General features: G+C 41.1%; 1 protein-coding gene across 1 annotated transcript in view; it reads left to right on the top strand.

Annotated features, from left to right (window-relative positions):
- Nucleotides 1-17083, top strand: part of LOC139574054 (X-linked interleukin-1 receptor accessory protein-like 2) — a 325366-nt gene that overhangs the window by 1261 nt on the left and 307022 nt on the right. The gene's annotated exons all lie outside the window — the stretch shown is intronic.

A 17083-nucleotide genomic window follows, 5' to 3' on the forward strand; every position in this document is an offset into this window, starting at 1 on the left:
TAGATCAGATTCCGGACTGAAGATCGACTGCAGCCAGACTCTAACTGTCACCTTCAGCGCCGCTGCTCATCCTTTTACCTCTCTGCTGGGAGGTGGGGAGAGAGAGTAGAGGAAACGGATTAACAGCAAATATATTACCACAAACAAACTATAGATGCGCTCGGCTCCTGAGGTTCATTTGTGCAATGTTCACCGTGTAAGCAAATATTTTATGCACACCTGGAGTTGGGTTGGACAACTTTACCTTCCCTCCGGTGACATGACAGTCACCTCTGTGATATGGTATTTGCTGATATATTTGTGAGGGACATAAACGATGGTGGGACTATATGAAGAGTTTATTTCCAAAATGCTACTGTATATCCACCAATTTTTCACATTTGTTTATTTTCACAAGAAATGATTGCTTATTGCTGTTCGTTCATGTGTGTGTAAAATATTACTGTTCTCAGATTTTTATTCATAGTGTATGAAAATGTTTGAGTTTTTTTTGCAAAACGCTATACACGCTATACACTCCTAATAATGAGTTGCACCCCATTTTGCCCTCAGAACAGCCTCAATTTGTCCGGGCATGAACTCTACAAGGCGTCGAAAGCATTCCACAGGGATACTGGTCCATGTTGAGTCCAATGCTTCCCACAGTTGTGTCAAGTTGGCTGGATGTTATTTGAGTGGTGGACCATTCTTGATACACACGGGAAACTGCTGAGCGTGAAAAATCCAGCACCGTTGCAGTTCTTGACACACACAAACTGGTGCGCCTGTCACATACTACTATACCCCATTCAAAGGCACTTAAATATTTGGTATTTCCCATTCACCCTCTGAATGGCACATATACACAATCCATGTCACAAATGTCTCAAGGCTTAAAAATCCTTCTTTAACCCCACTCCTCCCCTTCATCTGCACTGGTTGTAGTGGATTTAACAAGTGACATCAATAAGGGATCATAGCTTTCACCTGGATTCACCTGGTCATTCTATTTCATGGAAAGAGCAGGTGTTCTTAATGTTTTGTATAATCAGTGTACATTGTTTAGCTGGAATGGACTGTTCGTATGCTGTATATTTAACTGTGATGTGTGGTTGTCTCACCTAGCTATCTTAAGATCAATGCACATACTGTAAGTCACTCTGGATAAGAGCATCTGCTAAATGACTAAAATGTCAAATTTAATTGTTTTGCATGTAGATATCATATTAATGTATTAAATTATTTTTACTAATTTTAAAAACAATATTGATGTAACAAATGTATCATTTGGAGCTAGAAACACAAGCATTTCACGGCATCTACGATAACGTTTGCTGATCTGTGTAACGTGACCAATACATTTTGATTTGATTTTGATTTGATCTGATTTGTACAGTTCTTTATTAAAAATGTAGTTATTTGTTACATTTGACTGTGTAAAACCTAGCAGTACTACTTATTTCTCTGAGAGTGAGGCGGATATAAAGTACCAGTCAAAAGTTTGGACACACCTACTCATTCAAGGGTTTTTCTTTATTTTTACTATTTTTGACATTGTAGAATAATAGTGAAGACATCAAAACTATGAAATACCACATATGGAATTATGTAGTAACCAAAAAAGTGCAACCCTTTGCCACCCTTTGCCTTGATGACAGCTTTGCACACTCTTGGCATTCTGTCAACCAGCTTCACCTGGAATGCTTTTCCAACAGTCTTGAAGGAGTTCCCACATATGCTGAGCACTTGTTGGCTGATTTTCCTTCACTCTGCGGTCCAACTCATCCCAAACCACCTCAATTGGTTTGAGGTCAGGTAATTGTGGAGGCCAGGTCATCTGATGCATTACTACACCACTCTCCTTCTTGGTAAAATAGCCCTTACACTGCCTGGAGGTGTGTTGGGTCATTGTCCTGTTGAAAAACAAATGATACTCCCACTAAGAGCAAACCAGATGGGATGGTGTATCGCTGTAGAATGCTGTGGTAGCCATTTTACATGCATTTCTCTACACACGCAATAACATCTGCTAAACAGGTGTATGTGACCAATAAAATTTGATTTGATAAGTGTGCCTTGAATTCTAAACAAATAACCGACAGTGTCACCAGCAAAGCACCCGCACACCATCACACTTCCTTCTCCAGGCTTCACAGTGGGAACCACACATGCGGAGATCATCCGTTCACCTACAATGCGTCTCACAAAGACACAGCGGTTGAAACCAAAAATCAAAAATTTGGACTCATCAGAGCAAAGGACAGATTTCCACTGGTCTAATGTCCATTGCTCGTGTTTCTTGGTCCAAGCAAGTCTCTTCTTCTTATTGGTGTCCTTTAGTAGTGGTTTCTTTGCAGCAATTAGACCAGGAAGGCCTGATTCATGCAGTCTCCTCTGAACAGTTGATGTTGAGATGTGCCTGTTACTGGAACTTTGTAAAGCATTTATTTGGGCTGCAATTTCTGAGGCTGGTAACTCTAATGAGCTTATCCTCTGCAGCAGAGGTAACTATGTGTCTTCCTTTCCTGTGGCGGTCCTCATGAGAGCCAGTTTCATCGTAGCGCTTGAGGGTTTTTGCAAATGCAATTGAAGAAACTTTCAAAGTTCTTAACATTTTCACGATTGACTGATCTTCATGTCTTAAAGTAATGATTGACTGTCGTTCCTCTTTGCTTATTTGAGCTGTTCTTGCCATAATATGGACTTGGCATTTTACCAAATAGGGCTATCTTCTGTATACCACCCCTACCTTGTCACAACACAACTGATTGGCTCAAACTCATTAAAAAGGAAAGAAATTCCACAAATTAACTTTTAACAAGGCACACCTGTTAATTGAAATGCATTCCAGGTGACTACCTCATGAAGCCGGTTGAGAGAATGGCAAGTGTGTGCAAAGTCATCGAGGCAAAGGGTGGCTACATTGAAGATATATTAAATATATTTTGATTAGTTTAACACTTTTTTGGTTACTACATGATTTCATATGTGTTATTTCATAGTTTTGATGTCTTCACTATTATTCTACAGAGTCGAAAATAGTAAAAATGAAGGAAACCCCTTGAATGGGTAGATGTGTCCAAACTTTTGACTGGAACTGTAGCATTTTGCAAAAACATGTGATTATTTCTCTCTGAAATAAAACAATCAAGTGATAGATTTTAAACAAATAGATATCTGTCATTGAACAAATACAGTTGAAGTCTGAAGTTTACATACACTTAGATTGGAGTCATTAAAACTCAAAATACTTGTAAACTTCTTACGGCTGAGTTCCCGTTAACGGGATCTACTTGACAACAGCCAGTGAAAGTGTTTGGCCATAAAGACCATTGTTATGTTTGGAGGAAAAAGGGGGAGGCTTGCAAGCCGAAGAACACCATCCCAACCGTGAAGCACAGGTGTGGCAGCATCATGTTGTGAGGGTGCTTTGCTGCAGGAGGGTCTGGTGCACTTCACAAAATAGATAAGATCATAAGATAAGAGAAATTATGTGGATATATTGAAGCAACATCTCAAGACATCAGTCAGGAAGTTAAAGCTTGGTTGCAAATGGGGCTACCAAATGAACAATGACCACAAGCATACTTCCAAAGTTGTGGCAAAATGGCTTAAGGACAACAAAGTCAATGTATTGGAGTGGCCATAACAAAGCCCTGACCTCAATCCTATAGAACATTTGTGGGCAGAACTGAAAAAGCGTGTGCGAGCAAGGAGGCCTACAAACCTGGCTCAGTTACACCAGCCCTGTCAGGAGGAATGGGCCAAAATTCACCCAACTTATTGTGGGAAGCTTGTGGAAGGCTACCCGAAACTATTTGACATTAGGTAAACAATTTAAAGGCAATGCTACCAAATACTAATTGAGTGTATGTAAACTTCTGACCCACTGGAAATGTGATGAAAGAAATAAAAGTTTAAATAAATATTTCTCTCTACTATTATTCTGACATTTCACGTTCTTAAATTAAAGTGGTGATCCTAACTGACCTAAGACAGGGAATTCTGACTAGGTTTAAATGTCAGGAATTGTGAAAAACTGAGTTTAAATGTATTTGGCTAAGGTGTATGTAAACTTCCGACTTCAACTGTATGTATTTACACCTGTATGTCGTTGTCTTCTTCTCTGTTGGAATCGCCGGTCCGGCTACTGCAGAGTCAATTCATCAGAGAGTCTCTGGTTAACTTCCCCAGAAGTCATAATGTCTTTCATAGTTGTCGCTTTCTCAGCGGCTTTCTCAGCGGCTCTGGATAGTGTCTGTTGTTATAGATACAGATGGTCGTTGCAGGCGTACAGATGGTCGTTGCATAGATAGAAGCTTCCGCGGTTGTCGGTATTCTCATACTAGATTTACGTAATTTACAGCTGCAGACTAGTAATTCTACGTCTAGGATTTTCTCTTATTCTGTAGTGATAGATAGTCTCATAGTTTAACCATTTCCAGCCGTGTAGCCAACACTACACGCTGTCTGTTCTCCTGGGCCTATAGAGTTGTAGTTCTGAAACATTTCAACATGTAGCGTCAGCTCCATGTTTTCTAGTCTAATGTACATTTCATCAGGAGTGAGTTTTATACACTTCTGAGAAAAGGGCAGTCCAATGAAGCCGACGTAATGTATATTCTCACGTGGGCATGGCCAATGATTTGGTTAACTTTATATGAAAACCCATATTATCTCATTTAGAAGGATAACATCACATCTTTTCACAAATAGTTTCATGTTTAATCACGTACGTTTCACAATATTTAGATGTAAACCCCATAATTAAGAAGTGTACACAACCAAAGACAAAGTAATGAGTGTTTCCTGTCCTTCATGAGATCACCAAATGAAACACACTCGCCATGACTGTCCCTTAAGTGTCCACGGACCACTCCCACATTCTCAAAAATATAAATATTTTTTAATTATTCAAACTTTTGATGTCCAAGGGTCTCTCTGTGTTCCACGGTTTACATTCCCACCTCGAACACTACAGAGCATAGAGACAGTGTATTTTATCACTGCCATAAAACAGCTGACTTCCCGCTCTCCCCCTCTACGAGAGAGAGCACGCTGTAGAGCAGACCCACTGTAACCTGATCCTTCAGATCGTCACAGGAGAGTTATGACATATATTTGCTCCATAACTGACCGAGTACAAGACCTGCTGTCTGAATTTCCCTTGTCTTTCACATTGCTAAAGGGGTTGCCATGAAGAATAGCTTTTCCAAGCAATGACATATCATAGTATAACCCCTTCTAGATGTTCATTTAGGTGTCAGGTGCACTGTATATTACCTATAATGAGGGGCTGACAAGGGCCTGGTGAAGGCAATCCAATAGTATGAGCAAATTACGCCGAAGGAGATGGCTGCCGTTTTACGATTCCGTAACAAATTGTGCTATTGTGTATGTTTTTTCGCGTTATTTCTAAGTTATTTTGTACATAATGTTTCTGCCACCGTGTCTTATCACCGAAAAGAGCTTCTAGATATCAGGACAGCATTTACTCACCCCATACAGGAGGAATACTTTTTCTTCAACAGGTCAGATGGGAGGGATTTACTTCAGATGCCCGACAGGGCCCTCATCCCCATCATTCGCAGGAGAAAGAGACGGAGGTATCATGGACGAAGATCCCGGTGTCTTGTTAGGATCCGTCGCCAAGAGGGTAATCTACCTTTACCATCGGCCCTATTACCCAACGTACAATCAATCAATAATAAAATAGACGAACTACGATCACGTATATTCTACCAACGGGACATTAAAAACTGTAATATCTTATGTTTCACCTAGTCATGGCTGAACGACAACATGAAAAACATACAGCTGGCGGGTTGTAAGCGTTTTCGTCAGGATAGAACAGCAGCCTCTGGTAAGACAAGGGGTGGCGGGCTATGTATATTTGTAAACAACAGCTAGTGCACGAAATCTAAGGAAGTCTCAAGGTTTTGCTCACCTGAGGTAGAGTATCTCGTGATAAACTATAGACCACACTATTTACCAAGAGAGTTTTCATCTGTATTTTTCATAGCTGTCTATATACCACCACAAACCGATGCTGGCACTAAGACCGCACTCAATGAGCTGTATACGACCATAAGTAAACAGGTAAACGCTCATCCAGAGGCGGCGCTCCTAGTGGCCGGGGACTTTAATGCAGGAAAACTCAAATCAGTTTTACCTAATTTCTATCAGCATGTTGAATGTGCAACCAGAGGGAAAAAACTCTAGACCACCTTTACTACACACACAGAGACGCGTACAAAGCTCTCCCTCGCCCTCCATTTGGCAAATCTGACCATAATTCTATCCTCCTGATTCCTGCTTACAAACAAAAACTTAAGGCAATAAGAAAGTGGTCAGATAAAGCAGATGCTAAGCTACAAGACTGTTTTGCTAGCACAGACTGGCATATGTTCCAGGATTCTTCCAATGGCATTGAAGAGTACGCCACATCAGTCACTGGCTTCATCAATAGGTGCCTAGATGACGTCGTCCCCACAGTGACTGTACGTACATACCCCAACCAGAAGCCATGGATTACAGGCAACATCCGCACTGAGCTAAAGGGTAGAGCTGCCACTTTCAAGGAGCGGGTATCTAACCTCGAAGCTTATAAGAAATCCCACTATGCTCTACCAGACGAGCTAAATTACCTCTGTGCTCGCTTCGAGGCAAGTAACACTGAAACATGCATGAGAGCATCAGCTGTTCCGGACGACTATGTGATCACGCTTTCCGTAGCCGCTTTCAGTCCCCTTCTGTACTCCCTGTTCACCCACGACTGCATGGCCAGGCACGACTCCAACACCATCATTAAGTTTGCAGACGACACAACAGGGGTAGGCCTGACAACGACAAGACAGCCTATAGGGAGTAGGTCACAGACCTGGCCGTGTGGTGCCAGGACAACAACCTATCCCTCAACGTGATCAAGACAAAGGAGATGATTTTGGACTACAGGAAAAGGAAGACTGTGCACGCCCCCATTCTCATTGACAGGGCTGTAGTGGAGCAGGTTGAGAGCTTCAAGGTCCTTGGTGTCCACATCACCAACAAACTGACATGCTCCAAGCACACCAAGACAGTCGTGAAGAGGGCACGACAAAACCTATTCCGCCTCAGAAGACTGAAAAGATTTGGCATGGGTCCTCAGATCCTCAAAATGTTCCACAGCTGCACCAGCGAGAGCATCCTGACTGGTTGTATCACTGCCTGGTATGGCAACTGCTCGGCCTCCAACCGCAAGGCACTACAGAGGGTAGTGTGTACGGCCCAGTGTATCACTGGGGCCAAGCTTCCTGCCATCCAGGACCTCTATACCAGGCGGTGTCAGAGGAAGGCCCTAAAAATTGTCAAAGACACCAGCCACCCTAGTCATAGACTGTTCTCTCTGCTACCACACGGCAAGCGGTACCGGAGCGCCAAGTTTAGGTCCAAGAGGCTTCTAAACAGAATCTAGCCCCAAGCCATAAGATTCCTGAACATCTAATCAAATGGCTACCCAGACTATTTGCATTGCCCCCCCCCCCCCCCCCCCTTTACGCTGCTGCTACTCTCTGTTTATTTTTTATGCATAGACACTTTAATAACTCTACCTACATGTACATATTACCTCAATTACCTCAACTAACCTGTGCTCCCGCACATTGACCCTGTACCGGTACCCCCTGTATATAGTCTCGCTATTGTTATTTTACTGCTGCTCTTTATTTATTTGTTACTTAATTTTTTTTTCTTGAAACTGCGTTGTTGGTTAAGGGCTTGTAAGTAGGCATTTCTCTGTAAGGTCTACCTACACCTGTTGTAATCGGCACATTTATTTTATTTGAAATAGTAATATTTTGTCGTCTGATGAGTACATTTATTACATTATGTGAGGATAAGTATGAAAAAAAATTATATTAATTCACTGCATTCACTAAATTGCCTTGTCTGCATAAGCAAAGTTATGCAAGGTTAAGCATATTTTCCCTCTGTGTGAAAATTACAGCGTTACTTACCACCACATTGTGTTTCAAACTGAGAGTATGTATCATCGGAGATAAACACGCATTGGTGCTCATGGAGCGAGGCCAACTTTAACACTTCCTCTGGGCACGATGTGCAAGTTCCAGTCTAGATTCCAGAAAGGTTATCTGAAGCTTATTTTTTTCTCTTCTCTGTGGGTGTTAGGTCAGCTTTCTTCGGTTTAAGTACAAACTGTTATTTTGTAGGCCAAAGACAATAAGCAGTTTTGACATGAGCCGGGCAATGATGCTCACATCGCTGCTAAACCCTGCCCATGTGATAGAGTTCAGGTACCACCGGATCTTTTAGCTCATATCATCCAATTACCATGGCATGACATGGACCTACCAGCCATCCGTGTAGATTACACATGAAGATTTAACAGAGACATAGACCTATAGTCATCCCTGTAGATTAAGCAGGAAGAATCAACAGAGAGGAGAAAAAGTGAAATATCGTACAGGAGTAATGAATATTTCAGCGTACACTGCCTAGGCAGTGCATATGAAGACATTGAGAACTCTATAACAACGCAGTGAATGCTGAAGCCTACTGCATATGAAGACATTGAGTCTGTGTGGAACCAAACGGAGGAAGTTAACCTCTGTGTCCTCAGGAGAGCGTTCCAGCACCCTGTACTGCAATGGTTACTCCTAGTCCCTCCCACAATATCAGGCAAAACTGTGGCTAAATGAAAACAGATGGAGGCGCATATCCCCGAGTGGTAGCAGGCTCGCCTTGCCTGGGACCATTTATCACCGTCAACCTGTTCGTCATAAAGACTTTACTTTTAAAGGGAGGGGAGAGCCCGGCCCGGGCAAGATCACGGCTGAAATTCTAATTTATGATGTTGAATTGAGCTCTTTGGGTTTTATCTCAAACCAGGTTGAAATGAGTTTCCGCCAATATGCTTTTTATGATGTGTCAATGGGCAGCGGGCCCCAGTACAGTACCTGCACAGAGCACACTGCTACCTACCCGGGGCCTGCTGCTGTGCTGACATGCTTATATGCATCGTAATTGAAATGTAGTTCTCATTAGGAATGAGCCTTTAAGCAGGATCAGACTTCAAACCAGGTCAAGTTGTGGATGAAGTTGTGTATGTAAACATAAATCACCCACCAAAGTGCTGAGAAATTACTCCTCTGTGAGCAGCCACTGCCCAGAACATGGTAATAGCTTTAACCAGTGGCTCAATAGATTTTTTCACATGATTATTGTAATCAGGCATTTATAATTAAGTTTTACATGTGCAAATCCAGTTTTGAGGCATGCTTTATAAGATCACAGCAAAGAATAGTCCAAATCCAAAAGGGAGAGGTTACTTAGCATTTAAATGGCCTGTGCTGTGGCGGAGACCGGGTGGGCACAGGCCAGTGTGTGGAAGATAAACATTTGGATTGTCAACATAGTATTTCATGTGCAGCACTTTCTTTATGCTCAAGGGACAATGTGTCAATTGAATGAGCTGAATCTGGACCTCTGGGAGAATTTGCAGAGGCAAAGTGTTGCTGTGAAATTCACAATTAGAAAGGAATAGGGATACACAAATTCCAAATGTATATCATCCAAAATAATTTCATCAAGTTAATATAGTGATCTTTATAATGAGCAATACCTATGGATTTCATCATAATAAATCGTATTTCAAGGAAAGATTGAAATCCATAGGTATTGCTTCTATGGCTGTATTTCGTAAGCCTTTGCCTCTTTATGTCAGGTTTAATTATGTTGACATTTGGAATAAAGGGGAATATTAAATGTCGACAGTGGAGCCTTTATACTGTTTTTCTTCTTTAATTAAAATATTAATTGTATCATGACACTCTGTCAATAAGTAATAGAGAGAAGCAGCCCATCAATAATGGATAACTCGACACAAGTCATCAAAAACTCAGTGTGATGATGATTTGCAACCTTTTGAATCTGACACCAAGATGGAGGAGGCTGGGTTGTGGGTTGTCTGGCTGTCGGTCAGACGCAGCACAGCCACGTCAGCAGTCCGGCCGGCTCTCTAGGACTACATCTGATGAGAGAGATATGGCACAGCATGACACCTAAAGTTGCAGGCCACAAAGTTAATAGCTCCAGCTCTGCAACAATGATCCCGGGCAAATGGAAGTCAGTCATTACAGCCTATAAATAGGGTGGCTAGAGGTGCCACAGAAGGTCTACAGAAAGGCTGTCAATTGAAAGTATGCCATCTCAGGAAAAATCTTTCACCAGGCATTCCGCTCTGAATCTGCGATCGGGCATTGTTGGACACCCACGCAGCCTCGCTTCTGACCCCACCGTTTCACACCATCGTCTACAGCAGGCCTCTAGAGAGTATTTGTGTGGAGTTGTATAGAATTCATTTAGTTGTCTTTGGACAGCCTTTGGAACATTCTAAGAATACCTGTTGTAAGGAAATACTGATATAAGCATCCCATTTGCAGTGATTAACATCTGCAGCACAATGCCAAATGGGTCATTACAATGTACAAGAATCATCAAAACCATGTGGCAGCAGATTTCATTGTAGTTGATCTGCATGTGCATATTCATTATAGATAAGTATGATATATTCATGAGACATATGGCCCTTCCATATGGGAAAGTCATGGCTAAAAAGATAATTGAAACAAGGGTGATAAATGTCTGTTGCATATACCATCGGCAGTATTTGTGAACCTCCAGTAGAAAAAACAAACAGGGTCACTTAGATACACACGCAGGAACATGCAGAGCTATACACTAGCCTATGTCATTTAGAAAGGGAACTAAATTGGTTATCACCAGCTTTTCATTTAGAGCTCCTTTTCATGGTTTTATCTATGGATTGGATGAAGAACAATCCTATCAGAGGCAGTATAGTGATGTTAGTGTGGTTGACTGTTTAGTCTTCTCTCTTTCACCCACAAGATTTTTCTTTTTTTCTCTCCTTTTTGGTTTTGTGCTTTTGAAGCGGTTTTACACATCCTTCACAAGCCTCCATCTGCTGTGTCTTTGGCTGTTTCTTCTCCTTCTTGGCTGACTCTAGGGTCGCTGAGGAACGGGGGAACAATCTGTGCAGCTCCACTCCAGTTGCCCAGCCCCTACAGGGAGACAGCTTACAGCAGGAACGTTCACCATGAATAATTCTCAAACACCTTCTCTCTCTCTCTCTCTCTCTCTCTCTCTCTCTCTCTCTCTCTCTCTCTCTCTCTCTCTCTCTCTCTCTCTCTCTCTCTCTCTCTCTCTCTCTCTCTCTCTCTCTCTCTCTCTCTCTCTCTCTCTCTCTCTCTCTCTCTCTCTCTCTCTCTCTCTCTCTCTCTCTCTCTCTCTCTATTAAAGTGAGTACATTGTTAAATAGAGCATGGTACTGAGGAGTTATAACCAGCCAGGAACATACAGTCAGGTCCATAATTATTGGCACCCTTGATGAAGATGTGCAAAAAAGACTGTATAAAATAAATAATGCAAATCCTGAGCTATATTTCATGCTATAAAAATTATGAAATTGATTTATTTTAATACAATTCCTCAGAGAATGAGGTTTTGTTTAACAAGTAATAAAACAAATCTCATAAAGATAGGGGTCAAAATTATTGTCACCCCTGTTTTCAGTACTCCAGCATCCTACTGTACCCTTGCTAGGATAACGACACTAGGATTTTATTTTATTTTATTTTTTTAAATGAAATTGGAGAACACATTGGGAGAGATCTTAGAACATTCATCCATACAGAATCTTTCCAGATCCTTGATATCCTTCGCCTGTGCTTATGGACTGCTCTCTTCAATTCAAACCCCAGGTTTTCAATGGGTTTCAAGTCCGTAGACTGAGATGGCCATTGCAAAATGTTGATTTTGTTGTCAATTAACCATTTGTTTGTGGATTTTGATGTGCGCATGTATGCACAAACATTGATATAATAATAATCGTATTGAAGTAAACCTGGAGTCATGCGATGAAATGTTGTGTGGTCCTCCTACTAGGAATAGTTTTATTTTTGTGCGCTCAATTTTTTTTTACAATACAAACGACAATACACAGAAATGATGTCTGCAGTTGGACCCCTCTCATAATTTTGACCCCTATCTTTAGTTATTTTTATCACTTGTTAAATAAAATCTCTTTCTCTGAGAAACTGTATTAGTATAAAATAATATAATTTCCCAATTTATTTGAGCATACAATATAGCTCAGTATTTGTATTATTTATTTTATACAGTCTTTTTTATCAAGGGTGCCAGTAATTATGGACCTGACTGTATATGCAACACATCTCCATCTCTGCCTTGTGTGGGAGGTTGTTCAGTTTCTACCTGCTACAGAACAGACATACAATTGCTGGGTAGTCTATTGTTCATGTTGAATATTTTTTAATGTGCACTGCTGCTGCCACCCACATTTTGTGCAGCTTCCGCTCTTCTCCATCTAGGTGCTCTGAGGCCACTCACTAAAGAGCCAGCCTATTGGCTGTGATTTCATTAGAAGTGGCTTAATGGTGCCATGATGTGTTCCTCCACTACCCTGTGTCACCTGGATACGCATGTCCAAGGCTGCCATTCACTGCACTGGAATCACTGCAGAGTGCATACAGGGCTACTCAAAGGAGATGATCACAGGGACTTAAGCCTCCTGGCTTAAACAGTCATTTTCCTAAAGGTTTCATAGTAATTACAGCTGATTGTTCTCAGATACAAAAGGTGAGAGGCAGGAAATTACAATAATCCAATTCAGTTGTTATTGAGATCCTTACTAATGAACTGATGGAGTATGAGAAAATGTCAGATGAATGCATTCTAATCTTCCCATTAATCTCATACTGCTAATACATAGTGAATAGTAAAGCTGCATAAAACAAATAGAAAGATGCAGATTTCTGCAGGGATTCAGGGAAGGATGAGCTATAAAAGTAATTATGTCAAATCAGCAGCAAAACAATGGCCAAATACTGTATGTTTGCTGGTTGACTGACAGGGTGGTTGGGTCTTTAGTTGTGCCATTGGTGAGATTATTACAAGCAAAGCCATATAATTATTCCTGACTACTAATCAAGAGATTGATGTGCAGCGGAATGCTTAGGCATTGATTTTCCTTGTGTGTGAGCAGGCATGACTAGGACTGGGCTCACTGTGGCCTCACAGGTAACTGCACGAAGCTCTTTGTAATTTAACTCCGGAATGGAATGTCATTGGATTACAATGATGCATACTGATGTATGCCTTATAGCTATATCAATCAATACAACATGGGGCTTGTTTGCCCATAAACGCACCTCTTGTATGCTTGTGTCTTTTTTTAATCTTCTTATTCCCTCCTCCTCAGATGATGTCCACACTACATTTTATTGCTCAGCCAAGGGTAGGCTGTATCTCTGAATATGTGATTGAGCCCGGGCAGGCGGCGCAGGGCATGACGTCTGTAAATGCGTGTTGGCGCATGCCATGCTAATAGCTGCATTAGACAACTCCAGAGTTGTTCAGCAGTGGCAAATTGCTGTGACAGAGCTCTCCACGGTACCTCTCTCTCTCCAGTAGCCCCCTCAGCCCAGGGCCAATGGAACTGCCAGCCTGGCATGGGCATGGGCAGGTCAGCCCAGTCAGAGGGGCAGAGTGCTGCTACTGCGGCTGCTGCAGCTGTGAATACTGTCCGTGCTACACTCTCTCTCTCCTCTCTCTCCTCTCTCCTCCTCAGCTCCCCGAGATTAGCGTTTTGTGTGAAGGCTGAGAAGGAGGGTTAGCTAGCTACTGCTGTGATATAGGGGCAAAGGAGGATGAAATGTTCTGGCAAGGAGACAGGGGTTGGAGCATATGTTCTCCAGTCCTCTGGCTGTATCAGGAAAAGGATCTGACACAAATTATTTGTCATCTTGCTAAGGCGAGTGATTAACCTTGCTCGGCTGGGATTTACATGAGGGGGGCTCTGTGTGTGCATGTGTTCGCAAATGGCCCCCTTATCCCTTCATAAACACATCTCCAAGTGAGCAGATTTGATTTGGATTTGTCATTACTGTACATTTTAGAAATGTTCACTTCTCTTGGATTTTCTTTGAAACGGGTGAATATAGAAAATCACGCACAGTGTGATCTCATGTGCCTCTGCTAGCTCTTGTGTCTGAACAAAACTCACAGCATAGCCAGAATAAAAGGTAACAGCAGGAAATAGGCCTTGTTATGTCTTCTTACAGCTTCTCAAGAGGGCTCTCGGGGTGCACCAGTAGATCAATGTCTGCATTCCCTTTCGTAGAGCCAAGTGAATGTTTGTCCAAATGTCACATATTACCTGCAGCAAGCCACAATCAGGTCTTGACATAGATGCACCAGACTCTCTCTCTCTCCCTGTGTGTGTGTGTGTACACACATGCGTGCGGGGCTAAATATTTCCTAGATACTTCCTCCTATTTTGGTGTAATAAATCATCTCCCCAGCCATCAGTTCTGCATTGATTTTGCCTAAACATTGTAAAGCAGTGTGTGTTTATGCATGCTAGGGTGTAGCACCATTAGTTTATGCACAAATTCATTCTCATAAAATGGGAAATGGGAGTTGTAGCCTTTTTTATATGACATTGCTTGGCTGTCACAGCTTTCAGCATCAGAGGGGTGGACAGCTCCTCACTGCAGAATGCATTAAGGAGAAAACGCAGATTAGTTTGCTCACACAGTGGACTCAAATTGAAATGTGTTATTAACTATATCACAAACAAACCAATAGATCGAATTTGTCACTAGCTCACCCACCACTTTACCCCATGCTTTTCCCACTATTCCCAATCTTTCCTTAGCTTCCGTCTGTTTAAGTATATATGTATCAACCAGGTATTGATCCAACGATAAATCAATTATGAGGAGAATATTGAAAACAAAACGGCTAAACATATTTATGGTGGTCCTTTTTCACCGCTCCCTGACAATGTGGGCCCTGCTTGCGGACTTCAGCCAAGTTTTATTTCATTTACACAACAGAACAGGACTTGGTCTGGGACGGTTTTGTATTCAGCCCAGCTGAGATTGATCAACCTGGCAGATGCTTTTTTACTCGACTACATACCAGTCAATTCCAGGCTACACGCAATGGCTAAAGACTGAATTGATTCTGAATACATTATCCAAACTGAGGTCAGGTATTTGTAACACAAAACAAGTGAACTTAGCCAAGCAATTTGACCAGAATTAAACAGGTAAAACAAACATTTTCGCACACGATAGATAGAATAAGAGCTTCTCTTGTTAACTAATAAATGAGTTGAGTTTCAGAAGAAAGTTCTTCTGGCCATTTTGAGCCTGTAATCGAACCCACAAATGCTGATGCTCCAGATACTCAACTAGTCTAAAGAAGGGTTTTCTAATGATCAATTAGCCTTTTAAAATGATAAACTTGGATTAGCTAACACAACGTGCCATTGGAACACAGGAGTGGTGGTTGCTGATAATGGGCCTCTGCACGCCCAAGTAGATATTCCATTAACAATCAGCCGTTTCCAGCTACAATAGTCATTTACAACATTAACAATGTCTACACTGTATTTCTGATCAATTTTATGCTATTTTAATGGACAGAAAATGTGCTTTTCTTTCAAAAACAAGGACATTTCTAAGTGACCCAAAACTTTTGAACAGTAGTGTATATATATTTTAAAATATATATATATTTTCCTTTATTATTTTCTCCTAATCCTACCACCCCTCTCCTAATTGGAGTAAACTAATGGACAACAACATTTAGGCTTCTACTTCCAGCTTCTGCATACTATGTACATTTTACGGCCACAAAGTATTTTACAATAGTTATCTTTTGTTTGTTTTTAATCCCATCCTTCAGCTACCCTCAACCCCTCCCATCTGTCTCTGAAGACCATCAAGTTTGATTTCTATTTACCATATATTTTTTACTTTGCTGTTTCACAAAAGTTCTGAACCTATATGCATTTTACATACACAGTATATTTTACATTAGTTGCCTTGTTGTTTTTAGTCCCATCCTTCAGCTCCACTCAACCCCTCCCATTTATCTCTTAACACCATCCATTTTTTATTCATATTTGCCATATATTTTTCCACTCTCCTGTGATGTTTCACAAAAGTTCTGAACCATTCTATTCTCATAGTTTCTACAGATTGTAAATTAAAGATAACATTTTTTGCTAAAAGTATTATTATATTATTGATCGATTGACTATGACTTTTCAAATCACCCAGCAGGGCTAATTTAAATAAAACATTTTAATTTGTACAGATAAAACACAGTCTGCAACATCTTTGTTGGAGTACTTTTAGATAATACTGTTATGTTTTTTATTATATAGCTAAACAAGAAATCTATTTTTTTATCAACAATGTCAAATTAGTTTGACTACATATTTGACTACTTTTCCAATCAACTAGTTCTTTGTTTGGATTCAAAAACCAGGTCATATCCTACTAGATCCTCATCTCAATTATTCTTATCTCATCTCCCATCTACTAGACAAAAGGCTGGACCAAAAGATACAGACTATAACTCACTACATCCAATGATTCCTCAGAAGTTTTGTACATATTGAACAAACTTAAGTGGATGATAAAGGACACTGGCCAGTTTTGCAGGCTTTTAAATATAAGATCCATAAACAACAAAGGCTTACTACTGAATGACATCACCACTGATAGAGGCCTAGACTTTCTCTGCCTCACTGAGACTTTGCATCAACCTAGGCTTGGGCGGTATCCAGATTGTCATACCTTCATACCGACCTAGTGCCATACCGGGGTATTCAGTAATACCGACACTGAACACAAAGGGCGCTATTTTCAACCCCCATTGAGTTTCTGTAACCCGAAGGTTAGCAATGCTAATAAGTACATGTAAAATCTCATAGAGAATGCTAACTAAATGCTAACGGATGCATTGCGAACATTTTATATAGGGTGTTTCTCAAAATGCATACTACCATGCTCTGAGCACGGAAGGGGTCGGAGTATGAGTCCAAATCAAAGTATGCGAAACGGAACACGGTGAGCACTTCTCAAATGCGTACTCCATTTGTACTTATTTTGAAGCATGCATCAATGCAAGCTTCAACGGAAAGTATGCAAAGAAATATGATGCAACCACGTAAAAATTACGCAACATTTCTTGAAATCAATGGCGGACA

The sequence above is a fragment of the Salvelinus alpinus genome, chromosome 4 (genome assembly GCF_045679555.1).
Source record: "Salvelinus alpinus chromosome 4, SLU_Salpinus.1, whole genome shotgun sequence".
Lineage (NCBI taxonomy): Eukaryota > Metazoa > Chordata > Actinopteri > Salmoniformes > Salmonidae > Salvelinus > Salvelinus alpinus.